The sequence below is a fragment of the Penaeus monodon genome, chromosome 12 (assembly GCF_015228065.2).
Source record: "Penaeus monodon isolate SGIC_2016 chromosome 12, NSTDA_Pmon_1, whole genome shotgun sequence".
NCBI lineage: Eukaryota > Metazoa > Arthropoda > Malacostraca > Decapoda > Penaeidae > Penaeus > Penaeus monodon.
Window position 1 is genome coordinate 48338412 of NC_051397.1, and position 6058 is coordinate 48344469.

Here is a 6058-nt window from a genome sequence, read left to right on the forward strand (position 1 = left end):
AGACGAGTTTCCGTGTATATATTTCGGCAGTATGCTGACTGACTTAGAAAAGGAAGTGAATTGTGATTGTTTACAATGTCCCTTACTTCGAAATCGTGGGATGTTGGCATTACATGTCATTATCATACACAATGAAAACATAAATATAACTAAACTTGAGGCCTAACAAGATCTTCATGATAAACCTAGAGTTTGTATACCTGTATAGGCACAGTTTACGACATCTAACTTAACTGATTGCAACCTGCAGCAACGCCGAGGAATCGAACACAGCAGAAGTTTGACGTGGGAGATCTGCCAACTCGACAATATTGATATTGTTCTCTTCGTGTCTACCTAGGAGAGACATTCATTAAGCATAGGGGTAACCACAATGGAATGAGAGATCACAAAGGTATGTCTGTAGGAACTATTCACTTTATAACCATCGAATGATATGATATTAGCCTCTATTTTCTCCAAGTAACCACACAGGCTGCAGACCTTAACCATAATTCTGGGAACTTTTATCTGAACAATTCTCTTTCTGAGGTTATTTTGTGCGATATTGTATTTGGAATGTTTTAATGTTCGACGACCATGGCTTTTGTAAACAATACAAGGACTCCATATTCTGATGAATTCCAAGGCACTAGTAATCATGTCATAGTTTCTTTAGGCATGAATGGAAATGTGACCTGACATTCAACCTGAAGAACCTTACCTTACCATCTGTTGAAACTCTAAGAAGCATTTTTCTCTGTTATGTTCGTCACAAATACAATAGAGATTGTAAAACTCCTAAATTCCAGGAACTCCACCAGCACTTGCAGAAAACAACGCCAGAATTTGGGCACAAGTGTAGTAGATGATGTATGTGAGGGAGTTCAAGTGAGCTAATTAGAATTGCCCTTACTGTGACAAGACAATTGACATATTTTGGGTTGATAGTAATAGATGGTTGCATGACATTATAAACTGGACCAAAGGATAGGCAGTTGAAATTAAAATCAGTTACAGCATGGCTAGGTAGAAGGTTAAATCAGTTTGGAAGGTTAAGTCAGTTTCACTGCAAAATATCTGGGAATAATTACTAGGACCCATGAATAACAACCTTAATTCCTTTAAAAAATAACAAACAACCTGGCCTTTATGTAACAAATAACTATATTTATAGTAGTGTAATGCGGTATCTATTGAATAGTTTTCTGGGAGCTCTGGTTGTGTATGCACAGGGTGGAATTCTCACTTAACCCACGGCAGGGTAGAGTGAACGCCCTACACTCAGTCCGTCCGATACTCTCTTCTGCCATGATTACGGGAAGGATTCTCTGTTTTTATACTGGGCAGGGGTTAGGGGGGCAGCAGCCCTCCAGGAAGGGGGTCACAGGGGGTACAGTCCCTTGCATTAAACATAGTGACTGATTTGGTACTGTGATATTCTACAGCAGAGTACGAGAATTCCACACTGGATTTCCTAGAAAGATAGTCAGTAGACATCACATAATAATTCCATAAACATAACCACAGCCTTTCTGGAAATCTTGTTTATAATGAAAACTCATTCAGACCTGTAATAGGTTCAAATATTTGCTTAGGCTCAGTCCTGCCAGAACATACAAGGTAATGATTTTGGAGACAAGGGTGGGTGACAGAATAACCCCCGGAGGGTGTTTCACAAGTCACTTTGCCTGAGTTCTGTCTTACCAGAACATAGTATTGAGCAATTTAGGGACAACATCCCATGATTATTGTGAATGTGCATCATGATAGGTAAATTATTATGAATGATTACCTTGATCTTTTGCTTTTACCCTTTAATATTCCTGGAACTCATCTCCTCCTTAGCTTTTGGGGTAATATTTATCTTTATTTATGATGCAAATGTTTTAGGGATTAGATTATGACAGTATTTTATTTCTTAACTGGGAAAAGATGCATGTTGGTTGTATTAATTACTTGGTAATTTTTTTGGTGTGTACATTATTATTTAGAGGGAAAATGGGACTTGGAATTGATGGGTTGACTAATTCTAAGATACATATTATCTTACCTATTTTTTTATAAAGAAATTTATTATTGTATATTACAACCAGTCACATGTCATGATAACCCTCAGGTGCTGGAAAATAACTAGGGCTCACTCTTTGCTATGCTTTGATTTGTAATATAGTTGGCTGCATGAGATAAAAACTGGAAGTGTAGAGATGATTGCTTTTCAATAAAAAAAAATATAGAAAGGAGGGTTCAAACCAACCAGCAGTGTTTTTTTTAAGTTTATATGATATTGCTGCAACAATGTTATATAAAAAATATATATTAGAGATATGGTGATGATACAATGCCAGTGTGACTGTATCTTTTCGTTTCAGCCAACCAGTCTAAATGTCTGCTTCATCTTACCTGATCTCTGTGCATCTGAATACTTTTAACATTCAAATCCACTCAAAATGATGTGGATGCTAGATGCTGGCAGTGAAATTTTGTCTCAATGATTTATCGAGCTCTTGTAGATCTTAGCAAATAACCTATTGCTGATGGATGTACATTGTGTGTACTAAACAGTTTTCGTATTTGGCCCAGAATGTGGTCTTTGAAAAGTTACCACCCCTTCAAACTTTTTATTTCTTAGAAAATCATATAAGCTGCAGTTAGAAGTTTTCCCATGCTAATTTTTCCATTGAGCAGCTGAAGTGCATGTTCCATTATGGCACATGAAGTACCCATGAATATGGGTTCGCCTTTACCAAAGTACCAAAGACAATTCTCTATAAAATATTCTTACTGGTTCCTTAACCCATTGCCGACGGGTGGCATGTACGTACATGCCATGGCATGTCGGGACCATCTGCCGGAGGCACGTACGCACATGCCATAGAGTATGCATGGACATGCCATGAGTTTTTTTTTGTTACAATCACGGCAAAAGATGATTTTTTTGCCAGTGGAAGTGTGATTAAGTCGGTTCTAACACTTTCTCAGTTTTACCATGCAACAAACAAAAAAAATGCAACAAACCGACAATTTCAACTCCATGATGCCACACACTGCTTATTTTATTCGGACTATAGACCGAATAATGATCAACTATGGAGTCTATATAACAACAAAAATACCCTTCAGTCTCGATTTATCAGGAAGTTTGGCAAGTAGAGACTGTAAAAAATAATGAAAATTGAAAATACATCATATCTTCGTAGTATTACGAAGAAACGGCATGGGATGCTGGTATTTGGCATGAGTGGTCGCGCATGCTCGGGCGACGATATAAGCCCCCGGCAGCGAGGCCCCGGCCTCTATGAATGCTACCCGTCAATTATGGGTTAAGTGCTACCTGATCTCACTTGTTTACTCCATTACTTGAATTTATATAAAAAAAAGAAAGAAAAATCTCTTACTTCCCTTATAATTTTAATGTTGTAATTGTTAATATAAATGTTATTGTAGTATTGTTAAGAATAATACTAGTAATGAAAATCAAAACTTTTCTTCCCAGAAATCCAGGGAATGGGATAAGTGAGGTCAGGTAGTCCTGAAAATTTACTCCATGGTGATTAAGTGATTCCAGAGCCTCCAAATTTAATTAAGCAAAACTGTGGTGACAGTGCTTGTAAATCAAAATCACAGTGATTGTATATAATGATTGTATACTCCCTGCATCAGTGGGATGTACTGTATTCTTATATGGTACCTAACATTAAAAGCCTCTTTTTTATAATCTCAAAACCCCTAACACTTTGCTACATCATATCATGTATCATGGCTGCTACAAATCATGATATGGAAGCTGAAAAAGGAAAGTTATTTTCCTTAATTTCCCATAAAAAAATAGAAAATGGAAAACCATTACAGTACTTAATAAAGTACCTGACTACTCTGCAACTTCCATTATTTATATGCACCACTCTTTGATTATTACCTTATTATTTGCTTATTATCTTATTACATACATTGTTTGTTATGAAAAGTGGAAGTGGAAGTTGACACGGACACGGAAATGCTTACCATGTTGTTCCAAGGACTGTCATGATTGAATTCTGATTTTATCCATATTGATTAAACATCATTTGATGTACTTCTAAAAAGGCACAGAAACATTTTATGCACCTTTCTAATAGAAATTTTTATCAAGAAACTTATGATATTATTCGTAACTAATGAAAATATAAATTCCTATCTGAGACAATGTGAGATATATCGCACTCAGATTGGTTGGCTGAAGTGTATCAAACATATGTTAGATAATGATATATTGCATTACATTAGGTTGGTTAGGGACATGCAACAATGATGCTGGCCATTAATAGCCATTTTGATAATATTTTCTTTCACATTTTCCAGTTGTAACAAAGCCATAGCAAAATTATTATGTTACAAAATACCATAAATGTGTTTTATTCATACTTGATAATAACAATATGTGATCATGCTTTTATAATGGATTTCTTCTAATAGCCAATAATACTGATTATAATGGGTAAGCTTTTTTTCTGTATGATGTAATTTTAATCAGAATTACAAGGAATCCATTATTACCATAGTAAGCTGGAAAATGCCTTGTCCACTATTTGATTCCTTAACCAAGGTGAGACAAAAGTTCCTTAAGATAAAACCAGGGATTCAAGAACTTTTTTTCAGAGTTCAAAGACCATCACTTCTAAACCATCTGGACTAGATGAAGTAATATCATATTGTATCAAGTCATACCATTATTCCAATAAACGTTGTGGGACTCCATCAAGATCAGATGGACCAATGTCAGGCAGTCTGCCCATTTAGGTATGAGGTAATGAAATTTTGTGGGGTGTATAATTTCACTACACTTTTGGATTGAATTACTATTTTTTGAGTGATAAGCCACTGATTTTTGCAATTTTTTTTCTCTACATAAAGCACCAAGTATAGGAGCAAGAATAGCCACCTTTTTTATTAGCTTTTCTCTTTTTCTATAAACATTACTCTCTTAATCTGCTGGATCCAGGTGACAAGAATGTCTTGTCATAAAAATATTACTTATTGTTACTGTCACTGCCCATAGCAGAACACAAAAAATACATCTGCAGAAAAAGAGCTAATAACCTTGCAAATAGGAAGCAGGGAGTCTTAATACTACACATGAGTGTTTGTGTGGTCAGGCCTAGCCACACATGGATCCAACGGGTTACTGTTTACTGAGCTATACCTTTCAATCTTCTATTATTTTATTCACACCTAAAAAGAACTTACACCAAGTTTTTTTGTCTTTTTTCATTCAAAGGTTTTAAGGAAATACGTATCGAAATTTACAGTTCACGGGTAGATGATATCTAAGTTTGGGTTATAGCAAAGGGCATAATTTCATACCTAGGAAGTTGAGATAAGCCTCATTTTGGAAAAAAAAAAAAAAAAATTTTGGGATCTTCCAAATTGTAAGAACAATGAGATGGAAATGATGTATTTTATGAAAACTATATCACTGATCACCTGCTCAAAGAAAGAAATGAAAAACTGAGATTTTTGCGTTTGAAAATTGGATACAAATTTCTCTTTTGGCCATTGGACTGGGTGTGTTTTGACAAAGATTTGGCTGCCAAGCGAGGGCAAAGCTGTAAACAGAGGAAAAGATTAATTTTTTTCAGACTCTTATGATGTTCCTCTTGTTGAAATAAACATAAAGGTGTCAAAATACTCATAGATCAGCATGAATGTCATTGTGCCTGCACTGAATTCCCCCAAAACATTTATGATGAAAAGAAAAATTGAACGATAAAATAATTATGACAAACATTACTTGGTTTGTATTTTTTTCAGTGGGCGGAGTTTGTTATCTGAGGTAAAATGCACTCATTATTCAGATCAGATCAGGCGATAGGTGGAGGTGCTGGATGTAGGCTAGTGAAGGGGGTCTAGTAAAAAAGGTAGAAGTCATCCTCTTAAGCCTGTCATCTTCTGTTTCATCATAACGACCATAACAATCATCCCAATTGTCCAGATCATCCAATAAAATTTTCCGAGTTCCTTCATCTTTCAGAGGAAAGTAAGCTATCATAATCCCTGTCATAAAAAGATAAAAAATGCATTTTAGTAAAAGTAAAGTCGT